Source organism: Pseudomyrmex gracilis, unplaced genomic scaffold (genome assembly GCF_002006095.1).
Source record: "Pseudomyrmex gracilis isolate BER0280 unplaced genomic scaffold, ASM200609v1 scaffold_40, whole genome shotgun sequence".
Lineage (NCBI taxonomy): Eukaryota > Metazoa > Arthropoda > Insecta > Hymenoptera > Formicidae > Pseudomyrmex > Pseudomyrmex gracilis.
In genome coordinates, this window is record NW_018020624.1 from 95,302 (window position 1) to 121,680 (window position 26,379).

The 26,379-nt window shown below is 36.6% G+C and overlaps 1 long non-coding RNA gene across 1 annotated transcript in view; it reads left to right on the forward strand.

Annotated features, from left to right (window-relative positions):
- The first annotated feature begins 9,133 nt into the window (after positions 1-9,133).
- LOC109852935 overlaps positions 9,134-26,379 on the forward strand; it is an 88,989-nt gene continuing 71,743 nt past the window's right edge. Inside the window, exons 1-2 of the long non-coding RNA XR_002250061.1 lie at positions 9,134-9,792; positions 22,696-23,264. This is a non-coding gene — a long non-coding RNA (uncharacterized LOC109852935). The remainder of the gene's footprint in view (positions 9,793-22,695; positions 23,265-26,379) is intronic.

Consider the following 26,379-nt stretch of genomic DNA (forward strand, 5'->3'; position numbering starts at 1 on the left):
AATATATATTTTGACCATTTTTGTTGACTACCCGTTTCACTGCCAAAAGTGTTTTAAAGAGAATTATTTTAATCAATTTTTTCTTTGTTATTTATGTTTTATATTATTGTTAGTTATTTATTATTTTATATATAAATATTTACTCTCATTTTATAACATTTGTACATAATAAAAATGTTTGTGTAAATTGTTATGTGTATCTTTGTGTTTAGTTTAAAATTCATAAGAGTATTTGGAATAACTATCGGTATAAGAAAAGATTTTAATAAAAAAACTTATGTGACAGATGGAACCACGGCAACTCGCAAAAAGATAGCGTGTGCTTTGAAGCACAACAGAAAATGCAATAGATAGTTATGAAATTCTAAACCTTTTAAAATAGACGCGTTTAACTTTCTACAAATTTATGCCAGTTTCGAAAATTAAGGATATTTAAAAATCGAATACCTATGGTGATGCGTTGCGGAAAAATCCAAAACCTCAAAAAGTTAGTCGATATCTTGGTGGAAAATTGTCAATGTGTATCATATGAGATATAACATGATTCCCATAAGCATGTATGTTGGATAAAATTAGTATAAATGAGTCACTATATATATACATATATATATATATATATAAATATAGTATATGACGTATATGTATTTAATATAGTTAAGACACAATGAAATATTCTAAAGAAAAATTTACTTTGAGAATATAATATGCTCAAACACAAAGTAATATTTAAATATAAATGAGAGGGTAAATTGAGGTACAATGCGCGTATCGCGGAGTGTCAGGACTCGATTTATGCGAAATCGTAGGAAGAGAAAGTAAAGAGATTGTAAACATAAAATTTTCAATTAAAGAAAAACACAGATAAAAAACAACATGAACGTTGTAAATCAAAAAGATCCAACACACAGAATTTGGCGAATGTGAAATGTTTTTTCTATTTACAATTATGACCGGTGCCTAAAATTGCGATTTTATGTTGAACATGCAGTGATTAATCAATAACACAAAGTACATATTATTCGTACAGATATATATGTGCATCTCAAATATAAATTTTTGGAGAACGTACAAATGTTTAATATTCTTGAGAACGGACAAAACGTCGTCATTTTAGATTTGACGTCCTGGCAATCCGCAACAGATGACGATAACTCGAGATAACGAACAAACCTCCTCGAGTGAAGTCAAGCTTTACGGGTGCATCAGAAAGAATTAGGGATTAAGGTTTTAAAACTTACATTGCTGTACATATAATTGCATTGATTCGTACGAGCTATAAAGTGCATTGCAGGTCGTAAAGAAACAATAAATTTTTATAATGTAATAAGAATATGTACCCACATCATTATGTGCGCGACAAATTTACAAAATTTTACTAATTACTTTATATTTGTTAGAAGATTGAAGATATTTTTCTACATGCGACACTTATATAATAATATATAAATATTTTTTTGAGTTAAAATTTGCTTTCTACTATTTTTTATAAATGATATTTTCTAGGCTTGCAATGCACGTCAAATTGTACACGGTCAAATGAAACTCGGAGCATGTTTCGATGGTCTGCACAAAAAAATCGTTGGGACACTCACGAACAATTCCGCTTCTCATTACAATTTCTCTTGAAAACTCATCGATTATTCGTACTAATTATCGTGCGATATGCGTGCATGAGTGAGTTGTGAGACGAATCTTCTCGTCACATCCGGAGAGTTTTAAGAGAAAATACATTACTATCAAAAGAAAATATGTTGTTACTGTTGTTGTTAAAGATAAGAAGAAATGTTGTTAAGTTTCGAATGCGAGATAAGTACCTTCAAAATGTGTATCGGCACAGATGCGTTTGAGTGCGTCGTGACACTGGAGCCGGCAGAGTCGCTCGAGTTTTTCGGTTTTGGATATTCGAATAATTCGAATAATTGATAAGAGATATTAAATATGAACAATTATTTTTTTAACGTAGTATTTGCTCTCCAATTATTTTTATTATTTAATTTGTTTTTAATAGACATTTATAAAAATTGTGGTATTATCATCTTTTTTTATTTTTTTTATTTTACTTTTAAAGCGTTTATTTTTAAAACGTTGAAAGAGGTAATTTCTAGAATTGTTGTTAAATAATAATATATTTTGACAGAATTATTTTATTATATGTTTTTACAAGACTTTATAAAAACATAGAACCAGAGAAAAAAGCAAAGAGATATACGCGGATGGATGTTGAACCGCTTAGTAAATTACAGACAGAACTATGCGCAATACTTTTGAGTTTCTCAGTAGTTGAGTACACCAATACTGCCAGCTCCAATCTATTACGTCACATAATCCTAATTAAGCTTCTAAACATAAGATCTTTAAGACCCTGACACATCAAGCTTTTTCCGCGTGTGAGTTTGTATTCTTTCGCCGGAGGCTCCGCGTATAAGCGTATAAAATAAAGTTCCAATCCTCTCACGAACTTGAGTGGAATGCGAAAACATATGACGAGGATCTTAGATCTCTACACATGGATCTCAAAGTGCATTTGTACGCTACTACATACAGACGAGAGCTTTTCACGCACACACACGTGCAGCTCTTTTTCGTCTGGCAGCGAAGTCGTCTCTACTGTTATAAATCTTCACTACGTGCGTGTGTGCTCTCGCGTAAGCTTATGCTCTTTTCTCCCTCCTCTCCCCGATTATGTTAATTCACTTGAGCCATCGTACCCTGTGAATGCAAAGTGCCCATTTCCTTCTCCGTCGTAGAGTGTGCGCACACGGCTTGCGAATTGTCCGTTACATCGCGGAGAGAAAGCTTTTCGGGTATATATTATGTCGACAATAGTCACCTTAATCAAGCGCGCTATCACGTGGTGTTGTTATTTGCCTCAGCGCAACAATTAATGATCTATTAATTAGCTGATAAGATTAATATGAGATGAAATAATCATTGTACGATTTTTTATTCATTGTTTAATCGTCACTAAGTGTTAGTAGAACACGCGAGAATATGTAAGGAAGTGTGAAAATTTAATTTAACAATGGAATTGTGTGTTACATATACGTTCTTTGTCGCTTCTTTCAATATCGCTCAGTAAATTTGGATTGGAGTGTAACTGATTGTCTAATTGAACGGTGAATGTCGCCGTGCAAGTTTATTAATTAATTTTATATGTAAATATATATACGTGAGTCTTTATATTGTCGAATGTGATGTTAAAGCAGTCACTATTCATGGAGGGAACGTACATTATGTACAGACACTGCCTAACTGTTAAGCTGATTCTCATTGAGGCAAAGTGACACGGCGATAAACCGTAAGAAAGAAATAGAAAACGACTGTAAGATGAATCAATTCATGTGTTTATCAAGTTTCTTCTCTGCTACATTTCGTGAATTATAATCGAAAATGATAAAAGTAATGAAAATTGATATCTGTGTGTGCAAAAAAACCTACGTTGCACTGTACACAATTTTATGTCACAAAAAAAAAGTTAAATGAAAAAAATATATGAACAAAAAGCAGATTGCAGTAACGAAAGTAACTTGCATGACCGTGTAAAGAAAAAAATAAACAAAGATTGCAATTTAATTGCTAAATTCAAAATATAATTTGTTTATTAATTCTGATTTTGTTATTCACAAGATTTTTTTCATTTATTAATTTTTTTGTGCTGAAATATTTTGAAAATAATTTATGTATAATGTTACTGCTATTGCATTTACAATTTACTCTACGATATTGAAATGTCATTAATACTTTAACTTGAATTATACAGTAAGCAATTGTGAAATGTATATTTTGCAAAATTCTCATTAAATTCACTTTACAGAATTTATTTGAGAATATAACAATAACTAATTCATACGATATAATATTAATGATATCATATAAATTAGTTATTGTAAAATCCTGTTATGCTATACACAATATGACGACGTAATAGAATGAAAAATGTAATAATTGTAATATCACATCACAATCTGTCCTCGACAACGATTCATGAATCAGAGAGATTACGAAAATCCGAAAAAAATCATTGTGCGCACGCACGAAATAGCGGCCTTAATAATTTTCCGTATAGTAGTCGCTGCGAACTCCTTATATTTGTAACTGTTAGCTAAATTTTATCCAACCGAGCGTAGATGATGATGACATCCTCTTTCATAATCTCCGTCGAACTCAAATCCCTCGCCTTTCAAACTTTCTTCTACCGATAGCCATAACTTTTTCGATCACAATCTACGAAAGATTAAGAGATTTAAAAGATTTTTATTAAAACAAAAATCTTTTTAACTATGAAATTTGTAATTCTTAGAATTTTGTACGTATTAAGAATCATATCAATTATGATTAAGTTAGATTGTTTGATCAAAAACTATATCAGAGAGAAAGAGTATAAATGTTAATTGAGCGAAAAATTTTTATCTCAAAAACATAATCTAAAAACATTGATGTGAGAAAAAACATTGATCTAATTGGATAAGTGTAATAAATAATACAGTAGTTTCTGTATATATACAATATATTTTAAAACACCTATCAAGTGTCGTTTTTGTTATTTTTTATGAAAAATAATCATGAACTTACGTTGCATTGCGCGAGGATCGATACAACGAATAACAAACGCCAGTTTTTAGCGATATGATCCACAAAAACAATTATTTTACTTTAAAGACAGTTAAACATGTGGACAATTTAAAAAAAAATGTGTCTTTTAAAGTACAGTTAATTTTGTTATTATCATTACTGAGAAGAAGATTCTTTAGAAGCAACGTTAAATAATTTATATAGTTTGATGTACAACTTTAAATTCAAAATTTTTATTTAATATACGGTAATATTGTATTAAAAAAGTGCACTCGCGCGAGTCAATGAAAGATTCAATGACGGATCAATGTCAATACGATCGTTACGTACGAAATAGTTATGGCTACCGTCTTTCACACACTTTAAACCAATAAAATAATAATTCTAACCCTAGATTAGATACTATACAAATTCACAGAAGGCATCGCACCCATGCGTGAAGGGGCGTGCCGTTTCGTACCATTGAAAAAAGATTGCTGTGACATCACTATTAAAGATATCATATGAGTATGTGTATAATAAAAATACATGAACTCGTGTATGTATATCGTATTCGTACTTGTACATAAAAAAAAAAAGTCCTCCGCTCGACGAATCATCTCGTCCTCGTTCTCCGTCTTCGTCGTCGAGGACTAGGGTTAAAAAAAATTCCTTAGAATTAGCCCTTTAGCGTAAGAGCGCGGCTTGGAGAGAAAAAAAACTCGCGATCAGAACTCTCGTAATCAAGAGTTTCTTCTTTCTTCTTTATTTCCGTCTGTCTCTCTTGGGATTCGGATTGTCTTTGGGTTTCTCTCTCTTCAACTCAAGAAAGAGAGAGAGAGAGAGTGAAAACAAAAGTGGGCGCCTAATGATAACGAAATACAAAATTTCCAAAATTCAAACGGAAAAACAAAAGACGTTCGTGAGTTCCGCGGCGAAGGTGAAAGGACGAGAGTGATACTCGAACGTGACAAACGGGCTTGCTCCACGAAACTTCGAGCATTTGTATTCATTTGTAACGTGCACGCCTTGGCGGGACGCGCGAACGATAAGATCTTATAAGAAAAATATGTGGTACGTGATTGTATGTTGTTTCCAATAAAACATTGTTGTTTTGTATATATTTCTGCTTCTGATTTTAATCTGTGTGTGTGAGGAGTTGTTATCTCCTTTCACATATATATTCTTTTGTTCTCAATACAAGAATACGTGTCTAACGCGCAACGTCTTGATAGAAAGAAAAAAACGGAACATTGCTACTATCAGAGAGAAAACTGAGAGCAGCAAAAATCAATTTCGAACGCAAAAATCGATTGAGTTGCAGGTCGAATATCGATCTAAAACTATCGATCTAAAAACTATCAGAAACTGGTGTAAGGACTGTATAGATATAGAACATGATAGAAAGAAGAACCACGATTATGCGTTACACAAGTGTATATTTATTTTTAGAAAATATGTAAAAGCGTGTGTATATTTTTCCGTCCCATTTTGCACAAACTGCGGACTGTCAGACGCAGTGACACGTACTGTTTCTGGCGTGGTTAAAAAATATATCACATGCATGTGTACGACCAAAACTGTCAAAATATCAGATTTCAAAAAAGCAATTATTTTTCGAGAAATATTCTTCCCTGAATAGCAATAACAGCTATGTTGCCGTGGCCGCGCTGCTTTCATTCTTTTCTTTGGCTAAAATTACTTCTCGATTCTTTTCGTTAAGATCAAAAGTGTATATTACCGACGTAAGTTTACTTACCGACAAATTTTGTGACAGACATGATTACACAGTTGCCAGTTTGCACCACTGTGGATATAGCGCTTACGAATACAGAACGGAAACGCGATTACATAGCTGATCTGTGGCTGCTCTCAGTTTTCTCTTTGCTTCTTTATATAAAAGATGAATTTGGAATTTGACTTCAGATGTTATTCAGACAAACTGGATTAGTTAGTTTATAAGAGTATCAAAATCACACTTCAACCTAATTTACCGACATCTTTCCCGGTATTTCCTGCTATTTTGCCACTTTGCCACTAGATAGCACGATGCACCGTAACTATAATTATATGTTAAGCTCTTTGCACAATTCGAGGGAGTAGTGATAGCGATAAGCAATAGACACAGAATTCCAACTCGTCGAAAATTTTATCGCTATTGCTTATTCCGTTTTCTGATCTGCATTGATACAGGTGTATTTTTGTATGCTAGATTCCGCTGTTTCTCTACCGTTATTTATAAACATAAACTCTTTAAAACTGGTGTTATTTCTATCGCTATCGCTATTCCTTTCATTGTGCAAAGGACTTTAGAAGTTGATCGAATTTTAAGAAAGTCTACGTGAAGAATTGAGTATAAGTACTGTTATATGATAATGACATTTAAACGTCAAACGTATTAAGTTATACTTGAAAATCTCTAACTACTTTTCAATTATATAACAATAAATAAAGTTTTTCACATTCGTTGCGTAATAAATAATAATAAAATATTACTATAAAAAGAAATGAAATATTACTAGAAAAAAAGAAGAGCACGAGTAAAATAAACAGTTACAATTAACAAATAAAATAAGTAAAACACTGATATTGTAATAACAATTTAATAAGAATGCGAAATGAGAGAGATGTGATACCCAAAGGAAATTGTCTGATGCATTTTTATCTGCAAACAAAAAGGTAAGAATTTAGGCCGCGTGATGAGTAATACTTCTCATCTCGCGCGCGAGAGAATAATACGAGAAGAACGGAGGAATACATCGGAGTCGGTCATACTTCTATTTTCTCAGAACGGTAATTATCGAAGATAAGTTTCTTAGAGAATTTTTTGGATTGAGAGAGAGAGATACAATTCGCACGTGGGCGTCTTTGTCTTTGGCTTGGCAACGGCGTGACGCCTGATTCCCAAAGGCGTGGCCAATGATTTGTCTACATCTCGGTCACACAGCGCGCAGAAAAAAATGCCGGATTGATCCTACTTCGAAATACTCGAATAGCAACACCTACATCCGCGGCCCGCGGCCATTTCTCGGCAAGATTCTCTGTTTCGCGATCGACGATTCTCTCTGTTTAAGAGACCCCGCGTTACTTCGAACAATCATTCTTACTTTCTACGAGAAATATATCATACTTAAAACGAAATTTTTTAGCTAACTCTATATTTCAGTTTTTTGTTTTTTGTTCGTAAACGTATAGAGCTGACATCACAAAACAATCGAGATTTAGCTCTCTTGTTCCTATATCACATTTATATTGTGTACTTTTTTCTTTCTAAATACATTGATTTAAATGATATATATATATATATATATATATATATATATATATATATATCATTTGTATATATATATATATACACTGAGTTTACGTATATTATCTTCTCTTTTCATAATTTAAACGGAACGATAAAAAAAGAATATGTCACGTCACAAATAATCGTGCCATTGCTCATTGTCAATTAACTCAATATCAGCAATGATTACTTTTCTAACGTCAAAGCAATTGACTGTCTTAGCAGTAAAAAGAAGATTTAATCAGGCGTATCGTTCGAGACAAGCGATTGATTTCTCAATAGGTATATCTTATAAGTGATTGCCTAGTTTTTTAAATGTAAAAGTATTGTATCGATCCGACTCATCGTAGTCGACTCGAGCGATATGTGCGAGCGACGACTTCGGTCGTCTGCAAGCGGAGATAGCGAGCGCGCGAACGAACGATCAGAGCCAGCCAGCCACACAGCCAGCTTTGCCTGAGTCGAGGATGGAGAACCAACCGACGACTCGAGAAGGCAGTGCACGCCCGGCTGCCGACACGAGCGGATGGCGTACGTTGTTGCTCGCGCCACCGCAACGCTTGCCTCGTGATTTTCCTTTCTGTCACACTCGACCGTCGCTCGCCGTTCAAGTCACGTGTGATGACGAGTCGTGCTTAGGTGTTTAGGTCAGTCTACAAACACATCATCGTTTCTCTGACCCTTCTCTTTTTATCACTCTCTTTCTCAGTTTTGCCCTCGTGCCTCTTTCTCTTTCTCTGTTTTCTCTCACGCACCTTCCTCTACCTTGCTCTATTACGTGACCTACCTTGGCTTTAAGGAGCAAAGAAAGAAAGAAAGAAAGAAAAAAGGAAACAAATTATCTGAGAAATTTGTATTCGCGTGCTGTCTTTCATAGCAAGAAAGATTTTTTTGATGGACATCCAGCGCGCAACGCGCGTGCCCACGTGCCCGCGCATGCACGAGACTGCTGCTCAACACCACGGCGGTGTCGCACGTGCGCGATACACATACTACTGAAAAAGCCGCGCGTGGGCTGGCTCTCTGTACGCGCGTGCACGCGTGCGAGAACATAAACTCGCGACGCATTGTGCGCAAAAACAAGCGAGAGGCTTCCGAAATGAGTCCTATGTGCAATCTTGTTGGTGGAGTAACCGACCGCTGACGTTGGTTACCATAGCAGCGCGCGTGGCGATCAGCTGATCGTTCGCGGAGTCGACTGTGCGAGCACGCCCGCCCGTCCGTCCGTCGGAGACAGTCGGCCACCAGCGACTCCGTCCGCGTGTTGTCGTTTCTCGTTCGCGTCTCGTCGTTGCACGTCGTCGCGCATCGCTGTTCGTCGCCCACCCGTCGTGTCTCCTCGTGCTTCACCGAGGCAGTACGGTCGCACCGACGACAATCAGAGGACGTTTCCTGGTGTCGCGTATATATGTGCGCGTGTTCCGCCATGCCGTCGTGCCGGCAGCTCGCGATAAACAACGTTCTGCACTCGAGTGTTCGCCGGCGCGTCGAGTCACTCTCGACGAGATGATCCGTCGGCAACCAGTCGTACTGTCGACCACATCGACGTGAACGTTGCCGCGGAGGTGGTGGCGGGCATCATCGTACGGAACAGTTATCGCGATGCTTTTACCGAGATACCGATGATATCATTCGCAGGATATTATTCGCGACGCGCGATCGACCGAGCACCGTGTTTGTAAATTACGGATTTAGTGGTGTTTGTCGTGAAAATGTCGAAGTGGACTGTACCGCACGCGATCCGCCGTAGATCAAAGACACAAGCTGCATGTCGCACAGCAGAAAAGTGACTCTAGGCGCAAAGCAAGCAGTATTGAATGTGTTGAAGTGTGTTTTTGTTTTGCAGTGAGAGATGCTTTGTCGTTACATTTGAGAAAAAAAAAAAAAAAAAAAAAAAAAAAAAAAAAAAAATCGCACGCATGCTGCGCTCATCAAAACGCCACCTGTCGGTACGTATAGTTTGAAACTTTTTTGAACGGTCTGCGAGAAAAACGTGAAGTTACACAGTTATTACGACGTTTTCGATAAAGAGTTTTCGACAGGTTGTTCGGAGTAAACGGAACGATGTTTCTGTCTCGTCCAAGACGAGAAGCTAAACGTAAAGTCGTGATGTTTTCGGACTAACGCGTCGTCGGTCGACCGCGAGTGAACAACGCACTTGTTTGTGACAATCGTGTTCATTGTGCCTCGCGTGACATTCAGGGAGGATTCTCGGACTCGGTGTGCGATCCGGTTTGATTTCCGTTTCGGAGTGCGTGCGCAGGACTTTGCGAAGATTACGTAAAAGTGGAAAAAAAAATTCTGTGATAGGCGCCAATCTGGATTAAACAAAACCAGGCGCAACAATCTTCAGAACAATAAAAAATGCTGTTTTGGCAAGTAATATATAATAAAATAATTACGCGAATATAATAGAATATTAAAACAAACGCAAATTGAAAATGGCGTTTCTCCTTCGATTACACACGGGGTAAAGATGTCTATTATGAGATGGTCGCTTAATACGAGATAGCGAGTTTCGTGTGGTTACAAATTCATAACTTTGTATTTTTAACGCATCACTTACAAAAAAACAAATGTCAAACCTTTTGTCAGTGTCACTCACTGCCGAAGGCGACGTGCGAAAAAGTAGTCGCGTACGCGCGGAAAAGGAAAAATAATCATTATAACTTTAAAATATGTATTTAACACATATGTCACAGGCTTCACTGTCATTTCAATTCACTCAAATGTACACATGCACTATAAGTACATAATAATTAAACTTTAACTTCTTACAATTTTATATTTTCTAATATGAGACACACGTAGTCGCTCTTAATATGAAATACTTTATAATAGGAAACTGTCAAATTCTTTATTCTGTCAAGTTCTTTATTTGATGTGTTAGTAAGTTTTTAGTAATCATATTTTCAGATGGAAACAAAGAAGAGACAATCGTGATCTCACAGTCAATTAGAGACTGTTAAGATAGTAAGAAGCACAGAGAAATGGGATATTCAAAAGCATCTAAACAATTCAACGTTCCAAAGAGTTCTATCGAGCAATATGTTAAGAATGACAATAGTTCTGTTGTTGCTAAGATTCCTTTACGAAAGAAACCCCTTGTGTCTCATATTAGGAGCTCTTTTTTAAATCAACAAAATCGGCACTTTTGATTTTAAAAAATTCACATAAAACAAAATATAGCTATTATTGATTGCTTTTGGAGATAAAACTTGAATATATTTTCTATCAGTTTGACATAAAAAACTAAGGTTAAGATTAGATATTTAATAACTTACAAAAACTCTTAAAAAAAAAGATGTCTCAATAGACACCTGTACTTTACATAAAGTAATAAGACTAAGTCGTCATGAGATAAATAAGATGATGTAAATGCGCAAACGTTTCATTTTACCGTACCTTTATTTAACACACATAAAATCATATTAATTTATTTGTTATAATACGCGTGAGTAAGAAACATGGATTTTATTTTAACGAAATCTTAAAATTTTGTATTCAACGTGTAAAACCTATGTGATAAAAAATTATCTTCTGATTGTGAGAAAACATTTCTCGATGTGTTTTTCTCACTCTTCAAACAGTTTACAAAAAGTAACAACACTGCATGTTTTCTCACAATTATCAATATTCGACGATTTGATATATTTCTTCGAAGTATCTTCTAATTTATCGTATTTTCATCTTAGATTTATTAGCTCTTGACTATTTAGAATTATGCAAATCCGAGTTTCTTGATTCTATTGCGGGCCGGTGGAGCTTCCGTACTTGGACAAAGTTACGAACCAACCCATCGGTATCGAGTACGTAAGCTCGGTCAGTCGCGGAGTCGACGAACCTCTATCGATCTTTACCTTCTATCTACGTTCATCCTCCCCCGTTTGTGTTCGTCGCGTAGGAATGCAACTTACGAACGACGCGCACCCTTCGTCGTCTTCATCGTCATCGTCATTGCTTGTCAAAGCTTCACGCTTTCAATAACCTCTGAGAAAACGTTCGTTTGTTTTTATTCTCTCGAGTTGTCGTGCTCATCTTCTGACAAAATATAAATATGATGTCTATGTGATTAAATAAATTGTGTCGTCTTGAAAAAAAAAAAAAAAATCGAAGCTACTTTTGCGAAAAGAAATTCGCGATGATGTGTATAGAAATAGTTTTTGAGTGGTAATCAAAATTAAACGCACGTTATTACACAATGGTTATTAATATCTACTTATTTGTCGAGAGGAAGAAGACAACAAGAAATAGAAAACGTACGGAAGTCGTGATGTAAGCCTAACAAACATCAATATATATACGTACAAAGTTGATAACCAACGTATGACATTAGAACGTATTTTTTTTTTCGGATTAGAAATCTGCGAAAAATTATGAGCTGTTTTTTAGTTTTTTCAAATTATGTGACGCACATACAATTATTCAAATCTTTACGACATTTACTTTTATTTAATAAGGTCGAATAGATCTTGCTCCGTTTTATCTGCTCCGTTATACTTAAAAATTTACTGCTTTTATAAAGTAGTACATATTTTTAGATCATTAATATTTTACCGCGCCTGTTAAAAAAAACGTTGACTGCAAATAGCTCAAATCTCTCTAGACAAAGCTAAAAATCCACTCAATGACACCTTGCACATGACGTCCGGCCCTCCTCGACGATACTCGAGTTGCGCGCGTCGTGTTCCACGTCGCGTATACCTTATTTACTCACACATCGAGTCGGCAAAGCCGTGAAGTGGCTTGCGGAATAGTTGAACGGACAAACAGGTGGCGAGCCGTATGACTCTTAACTGTAAACGAACGTCTTCAATTCCTAGCGAGAGAGATTGACCGCCACTCGAAATACCATCGGTCCTAATCTGGTCTCTCTGTTTTTTTCTTTCTGCGTCACTTTCATGCACGCATAGCGTGAACTTTATCGCGCGACAAGCGATAAATATACACGCGAACGAATATAATAAGAAGCATATACGATACAGAATTACTAAGCGTTGCGTAATGTTGTATGTACTTGTTTCAGCATCGCTCTCGTTGCCGATGAAATCATTTCCGCAGCTTCTCCAACATTGACTTGTATGTACGTCCGAGTCACGTGCAAACGTATATATCCGCGTGTGCACCTAACTCTAACCAGTGTTGCTATACGATCGGTAGCACGACAGCCGAGGTAGGTTTGCTGCCTGTCAGATTGTTGACATAGCTAGTGACACGTTTAATAGGATTATTTATGCTCTCGGAGGCGCTTAAACGGTCCCCGCGTCTGTATCGGCTTCATCTACCTGACGGCGCGTAGCATAATTATGTCGACGCGGGCACTGCTCGTATCTCGGCCGCCAGCCGCGTTGACGACGCCTAGACCCTGATCCCTGATCCCGTCCTCGAGATGGGATTTCTCGATGTTATACACGCGCCGACTCTCTCGCCGCGCAATCTTTGTGTTTCTGTGTGTGTCGAACATAATTTAGCTATCGCGCGCTGAAGGAAATTTATCACATTAATCCGTTGGTGATAGTGTCAAGTTTCGTTGTGTTACACCGACGACAGCATCGAGTGTTGACAATATCTCATTTATTTGATATTTTATAAACGCATTTAATGTGTATATAGATATATCCGGTTTATATTTATTCAATCTTAACAATTTTTCTTTATCCGAGATTCGTTAAATGAATTAATATTTCTATCAAATGTGACGTTGTCCTAATGAGTAAATAAATATAAATGCAGCTAAAATTAAGGATAACTATAAATATGATTAAGAAAATCTGTCGATAAATTGTTCAACTTTGAACTGTGTGATCAAAAGAGACACAAACGGAAAATTCTGCGATCTTGTTTGCATAACGTTTGCGTTATGCAAATAATGTAAAATTATATTTTGTGAATTATAAGAATATTAAACGTTACAGACGATAATTATTCGCCAGGATGGTGAATTGAACCTCTCAATTATATATCTGATATTGGTTTATACGTTACTTTACTTTCACTCGGTTAATTGTTGATATCTAATTCAGCGTTTTCGTAGAGCGTATCGTTCGAGCGCTTATGTAAGTCGATGTGTATGCGTGTGTTGGACAGATTTGCACGTACGTGTGCATGCCGTATTTGTGAGGCCTAGCTGGCGGTTCTGAGATGAGCCACAGTTGGATAACCACCAACAACAGTCATAACCTTAATTACACTTCGTTTCAGCTGCCCGCAGAAAAATTCATTGCGTTAAAGCATTTATTTCGCCATTTCCTAAGAAGCTTCCTCTTCCACCTTCTTCTTCGCAAAAGGCACACGCGTGTATCATACGTGCGTGCGTGTGTGTGCATACGTGTGCGGCTATTTTCATGATCATTTTAATGGCGCATAAAAAATTTACACGCCCATTAAAACCACAGTTTGCCTTCATCGGCCGTATATTATGTTCCAACTATGCTTTAGGACTGTTTAAAATTGCGTACATCAAACATTGTACATGTAACAATAGCTAAAACAGGACTGCCAAATTATTATTGTAATGATTCGGTAATATCCGTGTTATTTATTGGCTAATGAATAACGCATAAGATATATTTGAATATTCTGAAAAAATATTTTTCTTTCTTTATCTGTTGTAACGCGTTGTTTATTATATCGTAATGTTCTACGTATATCTATTTTAATATCGTAGAACTTTTTGTAGCCAACCAATACACAGTACAATTTAAAATCGAAACACGTGCAAGGGAGATTAAAATTAGACTGTAATAATAAAATTATTCCCTAACTGTGTGATGATGCGTTGACTCTTTTATTTCATCGCTTCCCCTTTTGCTTTTCGAGCTTACCGCGTGAACTTCACACTAAAGCCGCAAGTAATTTTATGTAACCCTTTGAGCGCGTGAATTTTTTTTCCACCGGAACTTTTTTTCACCCATCAACGAAATGTATTAGGGCGTTAAATCGACTGTAACCGCTTAACAACACAGTTCTCATTCCCGGTTGAAAATAAGAAACTTTATTCAATGCGCAACGTGTAATTTATACATTTTTAATTTACTTTAATTGATTAGTTTTCGTTGATAATAAAATGTTTACGAGACCATCGCGTTCTCGGATGTGAGTTCATTGTCTCGTGAGTTCGAGAAAATGTTGACGGACACGCGACGAGAGACGGCGATAAAGAGATAAATTATCGCGACGGAAAAGCGCGATTCGCTGAGAACCGCTGTCGACGATATAACGCGATATATATAAGTACGGATCACAGGCGACAAGCGCTCATTAGCATACAATGCGGGCTAATAGGATCGCACGCTGACGGCTACCGTTCAATATCGCGTCCTCATGTCGTCCTAGTCACCCTCCAAACTACACAGTTACACTTGTATTAAAAATCGCAAGATATCAGGTATCTCTTTTTCTCTTTTTTTCTCACAATATTTATAAGTATATAATAAGTTTTATATCTTTTTGAATGCTACAACAATATAAGAATTAAGACATTTTTCTTCTTTGCGAATAATATAACGCGATAAAGATTGTGCGTAGAGCGAGGAGCAAAGCGCAAACGATCGCTATGTACTTATACGGCCTGTATATAAAAGATAAAAGCAACTGCTGTGGAAAAATGTCGCCACTGCTGTTACTATACTTAAGTCCAGTATGATTAATTCCACTGACTAATAAGACGTGTATCAAGCTTTGCCAGCCGTTATCGCGTGCGATATTGTCGCGCACTCCTTCTTTGTCTCCGCAATTTTTCCATCTTTGCACGGGAATACCGCGTATCGCACACCACTCTGCGCCGGAATTCTTTGTCAAGACAATTTTTCATCCGCGATTTATATCGCTCGCTTGAGATACAATAGGTTGTACGCATAACCGCGTGTTAGTACGTACAACTCGCCTGCGAATTGCGCCTACCCTTCTACGTATCTTGGCCGCCTCTGTCGCTGCAATAAGTGTACATATAGGTATATGCGTCCCTTCCTCGTCGAATGAGATAAAACCAACACGAACCGCTTTCCGCCGAGCATTGTGCACCGGCCGCTATTTACACGTCATCGCGTAATAGCTCCAACTACGTTCCTCATTACCGCGCCGGTGAAACGAATGCGTGCGAATGTCAGTTTTAGTGAGGGCAATAAAAGACACCGAGTCTCACCGCGCACGCGTGTGGCATATACATATACAATTTGTGTGTTACGATATTAACGTTTCAGTTTGCGCTCTCGCGCAGCAGCAACCTGCAACACTGTGTGGCACCGGTTACACCGCCTCTCGCGCGCGTACTCTCTCGCTCTTTTCATTATCGTCTCGCCAGGCTTTCGAACGAGAGAGGATTAGACGGCGCGATAAGCCGGCGCGATCTTGGCGCAAACGGTAGCGCACCACAGAGAGCGCGGGAAAACAAGATATTCTACTGTCCATAAGTTCTCAAATACGAACAAAGTTTATCACTCGTGTTCATCTTACTTTCAGTAACTTTTTCGAATCTCATTATGCGGATTATTAAATTTTTCAATTGTAATATCTTATTGTTTTTCTCTCTTTGTATTTTATAAAAGAGAAATAGTTTTACATACAAGAGGTTTTTTTTTAACTCGGAAAACACAATTTTACGTATTTTAAAAACTAAACACACTTTTTATAATAGAAAACTAAACTAGAACAAATGCGCGTGACATTTTCTTTTACGTAACGATAAGTTATTTGATTTAAATAGATTCGCGTTGATTATCGAAAGTTGTGTTCGCGTCGATCGATAAGAATCGAATTTACGAGAAACGGAGTCTTGTTATTCCTATCTATTATCTTCTAAAGTGCGCGAGCACAAGAGTGTCAATGCACGCATTTTACAAGCTCTTTGCAAGAACCTTCGGTTGAGAGAGTTGTAGAAATTTACCTAGCTTGAGTTTTAGATCCTGGATACACCAGCATATGGCAGTAAAAACGTCAATGACCGGACAGTAAAATTGAACACTCGTTGTGTTTGCCGCCTGTCACGCTACAATAGTAACAGGTAGCGCACACAGTCGAAGTGTAATCAAAAATTCGATTTAAAACCGGTCTCATAGATGTTTTTCACAGTTATACGCGCAACATCTGTCGTAGTAAAATAGCGTATTACGTTGGTTAAAAAAAATTGCTGAAGTACGTTTAATAATATACATATTTCGTTACATTCTACAGAAAACTTTTAATAATTTGTCCGCTAGTTTTATCTAGTAACGCGAAGAATTTGCCATACAAAAAGATTAATTTTTTTTTATAGCTATTTTTTGCTATGAACATGTTGAGAATCTTAGGTGAGTCGTAAACAGGTGTTTATTCGATAATGATTATTCTTTCAAAGACTTCTGTTTGAAACTTTATAAATTTTGAATCAGTTTTTTAAATAGTAGATTCGACAATTTCTCTTGTTAAATATGCAGTTATTTTTGTTCTTTTTAAAAAACCAAAAAACAAAATTGTTTTTCATAATACTGCAATATTTCAACATTTTTGTTGAAATATTGCAGTATTATGTAAATATAGCAGTTTATATTTTTTTATTCGATCACAGTCTTTCTCTCTCTCTCTTTCTCTTTTTCTTTCTCAAATCGCGTTGCGGGACAAGTACAAGCATTGCAGTACGCGCACGCGGCTCGCGTTCGCGGACGTTTTCTCAACGCAACGTGTCGCAATCCGGGACCTAAATCAGCTCGTTAATTTTCATTCTTTCACGTGGGACGATAAAATCTGATACCACCTAGGTATGAGATACACGTACACGGATCGCGATCTACATTAGCACAATCTAAAACAGAAGTTTTCTTCGATGACACGTGCATATATGCGCGATGCGCAGCGCGCGATATGTCGCGCTTAATATATCCGTTTCGATACGTGTCATTTATGCGACACGCATTGGAGATTACACTCGAGTCGGAGCCGTTGTGTCTGCACGTAAACGCAAATGTTCCTGAAAATACGCGCTTCATTAATACATAGTTCTCCACATGGTGGAACGATCTTTCTATACAGTTTTATGTAATAAACTATTTTCTATTTGATGTGTCATGCGTTTATTATAAATTGTGAATGACATCTCAATGTAGAAACATCGCTACTTTATATGGTATAATTAAACATTTACTCAAGTATAATATTCTCTGAAAATAGATTTTTATTTTAAGAGAATTTTTTTTACACAAATAAACAGTCGGTGTTTTATGTGATCATTTACACAAACGCTTATATTCATATGCACTGACGTGTGCGCACACTCGCTTTTCGTATGCACGAGCACAGTTCACTTTCGAAATAAATCGATAAGATCTTTAGTCGGACGAGTTTCAAATTGATGTCAATGTTTTCAGCAAGAAAGAGGAGTATATTAATGTGCTTAGGCATTTCTACGTAATATCTGGACTCGTTTCGATGTTATCACGGGGTCTTATAACATAGTTTTTTAATTTCGCAATTTGTGAGATAACTCGAGAGAGAAAATATGGTGTAATGCTGTTGTCATACCATTGATAAGACAAACTTGTTGTTGAGTTCTACATACAGTTGGTGCCGTGAATGTCTTTCGCACATAAAAGTTAAGATCAAATAATGCCTTTCATTATTCAAAATTATATTACTTATGATGCGCGCCGAAATAATTGGCGATCGACATCGCCACTTTCTAGTGCGATGATGGGACGAAAGTCGGGTTAGCTTATAGAGAGTGATTAGATTAATTAATGAAGACGAGGTTCGATAGGTTAGCGAGATAGCTGGCGGTTTCACAATCATTGGTAAGGTTAATTGCAAAAAGCCGCGGTATGCGCTAATGGTATTTGCGGTGTTGATGGATCCATCGTCACGATCCGAAGAAACTAATGGCGCCATCGCGAATCGAAGATCGATCAATCGGATTAGAAGATCGGCGAACAAAATGAGCGATCGAACTTATCCGGGGAGAAATGAACGCCGAAGAAAAAGCGGCATTGATCGATGGTACGATGAACTCGCGAAGCTCTTACCTTCTCGAGCTTCATTATTCACTCGACCGAACGGGCTCTGCTTCTAATTTTAAGTGACTTTGATTTAGCAATCGTGGCCTACGTAATTCCGACGTTCCGCCAATCTCGTTCGGGAAATTAAAACTTTCGTGAATTATGATCTCGCGATTATGCATAACAAATTGAACTACAGTAATTGATATAAAATTATATGTTTTTTTGACATACAATATAATTATCATTTGCCAATAAATAAGATATATATTTGCTGACCTATTTACCACAACTACATCGTTTACTTTCGTGCAACGTAAAACATAATTTGCTTTTGTTGGAAAAATTGTTACTAAAATTATAAGAAATAAGTGTGTATATAACTTGAATTCTATTGAGCTCGAGTACTTTATTGTTTATCATCTTTCTTGGCATTTTTTAAGCAGAAAGAGAGATCTTACAAATGCATTCACGAAATAATCGATTACATTTCGCAAGATGCACTGTCGTGATGTGCATCGTGTCACGCAAGTATGTTCGAATTTATGCCTGGCATTCGGCGCGGCTATCTGCGCTACCAACTGCGGTTGTGTTTTCAAGGCGATCGGATAGAGAAGGCCGGATAAGGTAATGTTTCGACGGTAGTAAATCTGACCGAGTTCGCATGCAGGAATTCGACTCGATACGCATTGATCATTATCTAACGCGCCGTATAATGCAATTATTTGCGCGTCGTACAACCGGTCCGCATGTAGATTACTAAGACAACGTGATAGTGATGAATCGAGATTGAAGCGAATGCGGTTGTGTGCGTATCTCTTTTTCTGTCTTTCCTTTTGGTTAACGCGGCGTAACGAAATTGCGTTGCCGAAATAATTGTTCAAGAGAATTGAGCGGTATATTATAATACAGTGTAATACGCAGTTGAATATACATAGTTATAAATTACAAAACAAAATATTTCAGGGAAATTTTCCAGAAAACATCTACATGTTATGAAAAACTTTTTTTGTTTTTTTGAAAAATAATAATATATTTAACTTCTGATGTAAGTCTATTACTTATTACGTCCGAAAAATATTTAGTCTAAATTCGTGCGTGTTTATAATATAATTTGAACAGAGATATTTATATATATATATTTAGTAATTTTATAGATGTATTTTATGAGATATTTCATAATTATAATTTCAAATATTGTTCTAAGAACTAAATGTGCTTTTATAAAATACTAGTTTGTTGTATGCAACTTTCCCTTTTATATCTTGTAGCTAGATTAGACAGTCTACTTTTATGTCTTGCTATATAAATTCTTATTCTAAAAATGTGATGTTTATGGGAAAGATAAGTAAACCATGTTTCTGTAAATTTTTTTTTCTCTCGAGAATAATAAACCGCAGAGCTCTCTTGTGAAAAGAGCTTATCTACAGAATTATTATTATTATTATTATTAAAGATTCAATTCGGTCAATTTCTTTAATGTAAACGACGATCGAGAAACTTAATGCTTTCTCACTTTATTCCAGATTAAAGCGGTTTAAAATGTTATATTATATGTTGTTTCGTGTGAGAACGGTTATTATCTTAAACTTCCATGAAAGTTTTAAGTTCAATCTGATTATCATTGCACCTTGGCATACGCGGCTATCTCATTTACCTCGAGTGAGATCATCCAATCATTAGTTTAATCTCGTAGAGAAAGTCGCTTATCTGGTTCTCATGAATACGCGAATACTTTATTAATCTCACACTTTTTATTATATATATAACTTTCTACTGATTGTGACAAATGGTGATTGATAATAAACTGCGAGACTGCCCCGACAATAAGTGATTCTGATATAATTTTTTCTGCATTTTAATGAATAGCATGTTGCGCTAAATTTTTAGTATTGCATTAGTGAGCGTTCTAACTTGTAATCTCTGCAAGATTAATTGAATATTTACTTTTAATTTACATCACTTAGTTACTAATTTTTAAATTTAATTATTTCTTTATTGATGATACGAATGCTAGTTTTATAGACATTGCTCTCTGTTTCTCTATACCTGCACGATGTGCGTACACGTGCGCGCGCGTACACATCGTTGTATGCTTCTCCGAGCAAGTCACTTTCGCTGCCACACCGCCTCTTACACACGGTGTTCCAGTCGTCGCGCACGCGTGCTTCATTCATAAACCTATAGAAACGTGCGGCGGCCGTCGTAGTTGTAGAAGATCGTCGGTCACCGTCAAACGCGAGCGCGCGAACGATGCCAAACACCGATATATTTCAAACGCCGGTTTGACCAGTTTTTATCACGTAACATTTTTAATTAGATACAAGTTTTTATATCTTCGACAATTGCTTATTCACTCTCTTCATGTATAAGCCTGTATAAAAAAATATAGTATTTAACGTATAACTTCTCTAAAATCTTAAACGATTACATCATTTAGAGTTATATTGTATATTTAACATAGAAAAAAGTTTTACTAAATAGTTTGTGTAATAATTTATAATTTAAATGTTATAGACAACTTTTTTATTTGAAACTTTGTTACTATAGAATTATGATGACGTAGATAGGTTTTTATGATAGCGTATTGTGTATACAGTTCATTGTACTTTTGTTCGTTGCGCGTAGTTTGAGGTCGATTATAGTCAAAGAACTGTGTGTCGCGGTCAATAATTATACTGAAAGTTTAACTACCGTCCACACACATATACCGTGTGTATGGCGGTTTTTCAGAACTTAACAATTACTTGTATCACATAGTAAAGTATCTTTAATATCGATTAAATATCTTCTAATTGTTGAACTTTATCGCGATGTATGACAAGTATTCTATGAAAATGTACTAAACAAAATTACTTAGTCAATGCACTTTCTATTCGCAACGTTTGCAACACGTTCGCACTTTCTTGCTCGTCTAAAAATTATTGATTGTTCAAGTTTATCATCGGAAGCACACACTCGACAAATATTTGTCTTTCTTCCGTTTATTTCATGTGAAGAAGAAAAAAAACTTCCATGCGTCAATTTTTCGCGATATGATTCGTGTATTATAATCGCTTGAAAATTGATCGATCGATGTTTTGGAGATGATCGCAGAATCATGATAGGCACGCGCGGTATGATAGAAAACACTTCGAATAGCTGCGTAGCCACGGAGTGAACTCTATTTCCTTGGCTATTAGTGCTAATCGATTTTAGCGTGACGGATCGAATGATTTAAATAAAGACCGGGTGCGTCATACGGGCCCGGCCTGGCACAGTCAACCGCGCCCTGCAAAATGATGCCGTTGCATTTGCTCATTCTATTATCTGATCTGCTAATACGTTTTTTTTTTCTGGTGATCGGCCATGCTGGATTCTCGGAATGAAATATAACGGAGGTCGACACTTCCGTCTCAATAAAGACTTCGCGCCGATTCATTTCTTTCATTAGTTTTAATTTGCTTTTTATTTTGATCGTACGAAAATATTCTCCAATCGCATCAATACATTTGAAATTATTATAATATTTAATGATGAATATTTATTAATTGATTTGTGAACATTAATTTGCTCTCTTACTAATTAATACAGATTAATGCAATATAAAAATTACTGACTTCTGCAGTTTGTTTGTTAGCTTGTGTGTTTTATTTAAATAAGTATTTTTTGCTCTTGGAAAAAGAAATAACGATTACATGAATGCAATTAGACAATTCATATAGCAATGTTCGCACGAAATTCAACGGTGATTCGAGAAGAGTAATCTTTATTTCAGTTGCCGTTTTTTTTTCTCGGCCTAAATTTGCACTGTTTTGTCCGCGACCGGAATTATGATTTCTGCAACGTTAATTTTTAGAGTTTCGTAGACGACAATTTCTAATGATGACGCGCGTTTGTATGTTGCAGGTAACCGGAACCGAACGGGCCAGTATTCATGCCAGTATGCCAATCGAAACGCCGGTAGACGACCAATATCTGCGTTTACCGATAGCCAATTAATAAGTTACTTAGCTAGATTAATTTGTAGTCAATAATATTTCCGGCTGAAGAGATAATAATCGCCGGCTAAAATCGCGACTACATAGTGATTAGAAATACAGTTGCGCGTAGATTTGCACTGTTTCGCACGCTCATAAGCAATAAAAAATAAAAAAAAAATAAAAAAAATAAAAAAATAAAAAAAAAGATAAACATCGGTTTATCGTAGTTCTCTCAACGACAATAATTTTTGACATCCTCTTATACGTTGTCGAATTGAGGCAAAAAACAAAAAAGAAAACGAAGAAAAAAGGAACCCGGTGAATTTATAGTAAAGTGTGATCGACTGTTTTTCTTTCGCGGCTGTCGAGTGCGACGAAGAACGGTCTGCGACGCAGAAGTGGAAGCGGACACCACCCCGGCGATCATCACGGTGGCTGGAAACGCTGACTTACATCAGGAGCGCCAACCTGCAATCAAGGTTCATGGTTTTCATGGTGAGTCACGACACTATTTCTATCTTTTCCTTGTAACGTTCTTTTTACGTTGCGGTCTTCTTCTCTGGCTTACGCCGTGTGTCCTCCGCATCGTTTCTTCGGTCGGGTTTCTTTTCATTCCGATTACTAAATCTCTCGGTCGAGTCCCGTCTGTCTCCGGTCAATGCCACGTGGAATCAATTGGCCACGGCCGTATTTCTCTCCCTTCGCGCATATGCTCTCGTGAGATGAAGAAACAATTTCGCGAACGAATTATCGCACTTTTCACTTTTTATCATTTTGTAATTTATTTAAGCCTAATGAATATATTTGAAATTTATTATACCAAGTATATTATAGATAAATATTACATGTATATATTAATAATTTTTAGTGTGAAAATTTAATTTTGATTATTTTGAAAAATTAATTTTTAAAACGTGCGATATTTCTACGATAGGTATTTGTAGATAAAACCGTAGATAAATGTATAATTATTTCTTAACAAATTCCTTTAGACGCGTGCAGTAGCGCGTTTAATCGTCGAATTTGCTATATCATTCATATGCGAATGAGCTTGCCAATCAAGAACGAATACGAATCTGCGAGACTACCGTAAACTCCTGTCACACGTCCAATTCCCGTCTTCATCGGAAATATCGTATGCGAAATATTCTGTTTTATATTGACGCCACCCAGGATTAATCGCGCGTTTCACGAGGCTACGACAAATAAGCGCGTATATGCGCGCGCGCGCGTGTGTTTTAAATCCCACCTTTATCGAACGTATCGACGTCGCGCCGTAAATGCAACAGACGATTTGCATAATTTTAGCGTCGGCCCGCCTTTATGCCGTCTCGTTATCTTTACTCACGTACCATATCGTGTTGCATCTCTGCGACGCGACGGGACGACATCGAATATTAAAATTATGCGGGAATATCGGTTGAGTGGTTGAGATCGACTCGTAAATACGAACGTAACAGGACTACCGACGCGCGACGTTGCCCTTCGTACGCGCCTTGCCGTTGTTTCTTCTGATTTTATTTTTCCGCCTGTAATCCCGAGGTCTCACTATTTTCAGAGCATCGCGAGACACACTCATTCGCGTCTGTATCTCTACGGCCGATTCTGTTTCTACTTCGCACTGTTTTTTGTCGCAAGATCACTCGATAATGAGCACCGTCATCATACCGTAGCACGTGTCACGCGCGATTTGCATAATTGCTCGTCGACTTCTTTTCGTACTGCCTCGTTATCTTTATACTCGTCATATCGCGCCAGATCTTTCTCGAGACTTCGAAACTCTTATGCTTTGTGAACGCGCAGTTCCGATATTTCGAAACAGGACTTTAACTTGGAAAGCAGAAATCGCGTAAACACCTTACGAAAAACGTCAGTATTGCCCCGTCTCTTTCCGCGGCTCATTTATTTTCGTCATTAATTATCGAAGGCGTTCAAGCGCATTCCGCAAATCGTTCGAACGGTTTTCTTAATGAAAGGATATGCGATCTCGTTTCGATCGAGCAATATTATTGCGTGTGCATGCAAAGATCGCGAGATTTACGGAATATAACTCATGCCGTGTGACATCGCCTTGTTATTTTTTATGTTGCGTTATCGTGTTTACGTCGAACTGACGTAATACATAATTTTCGCGTTCATCCTGCAGCATTTGGAAGATTTTAGCTTTAAAGATGTGATATACATATATGGGGCTTAACAATTTTTATCTAACAATAAGATATCTAATTAAGTTTTTTTTGCAATTCATATTGTGATATTTAAATATAAAATTATAATATAAAATTATATTGATAAATTAATTCTAAATGCGGGACACATTAGATCGAAATTTAGTAAACATTTTTTAACTTTAAGTATATTTTAAAGTAGCGAGAATGTTAAATATAACGCTCGAATCTTTTTCTATTAAAATAACTTAATGTAATTTGTTGGTTATACGTATTTTGATTTTATATTTTATTGCATTCTCTCTCTCTCTCTCTCTCTCTCTCTCTTTCTCTTTCTCTCTCTCGCTCTCGTTCCTTGTCCAATAATAACTCATCACGTTTGCAACGGCTGGATGATTCGCTGGCGCGAAGATTTCGATGCGAGCCTACGGCGTGTTACGCAAATTAGTTAACGTGGCCAGACATAACCCCAGTGTTATTTATCCCTCACGGAGTGAGAGCTTCCAACCGGCTAATTACGAAAAAAGCCGGATAAGGATCGATTCCGTTGAGAAGCGATCCTCATGATCTTGAGTAGTCGAGATTATTTTGAAGGAGAAAGAGAAGGGTTGGGGAGAGGAGATTGGGGTGATGAGAGGGATGAGGCGAGATGTTAAGAGAAGAACCACACCGCCGGGTTACGGGTCAGCCGCAGTGGAGCATTAATAATCGTTTACAATCTTTAAGGCAGGGTGTGGCGAGTGCGTTCACCCTCGCCTTCCTCTTTTTCTTTCATCTCTTCCTTCTCTTCCGCTTCTTTCCGCGCTCTCTTCGTCGCATGGTACGGACTAAAATGAAAGGAAAAGGTTCAATCTCTATAAACATTCACGTTCTCGTAAAACTAGAGGAATATGTATATCTATAAGGAGAAATTATAATAAGAAAAGAATGGTTTTATCGTCAAAAACAAATATCATTCAGATAGTTGTATTTTCGTAAACAATAAAATAATTTATTTTTGTAAATAATAAAATGTCCAATTTGTTTAACAGATTATAATTCAAAGAAAAAAAGAGCCTATGGTTCAGTTTAAAGGTGAACGTGATGATCAACAATAAAGAGTGATCGACACGTTCGGAATACACTGCTTTTTATAGTGTATTTAAACGTCCACCTTCAACCTGGATCATAGGTTTTTTGGTTTTTTCGTTGTATTATAATTTGTTCCATCGAGAGCCGTTATTAATCATTGTTTCACAGTATTATCTTTGTCAAAGAATTGCTAACATATTTCAAACAAATTTTGGACACATAATTAGAGTACACATTTTACAACAGAGTAGAATAAACAAAAACTATATTATACAACGAACCTTAACAACACAGAAGTTAAGAATAAATATGTGAAGAGAAAATGTGTGTGTGTGTTTTTTTTTTATTAATTTATGTGTGGAAGACTTTGA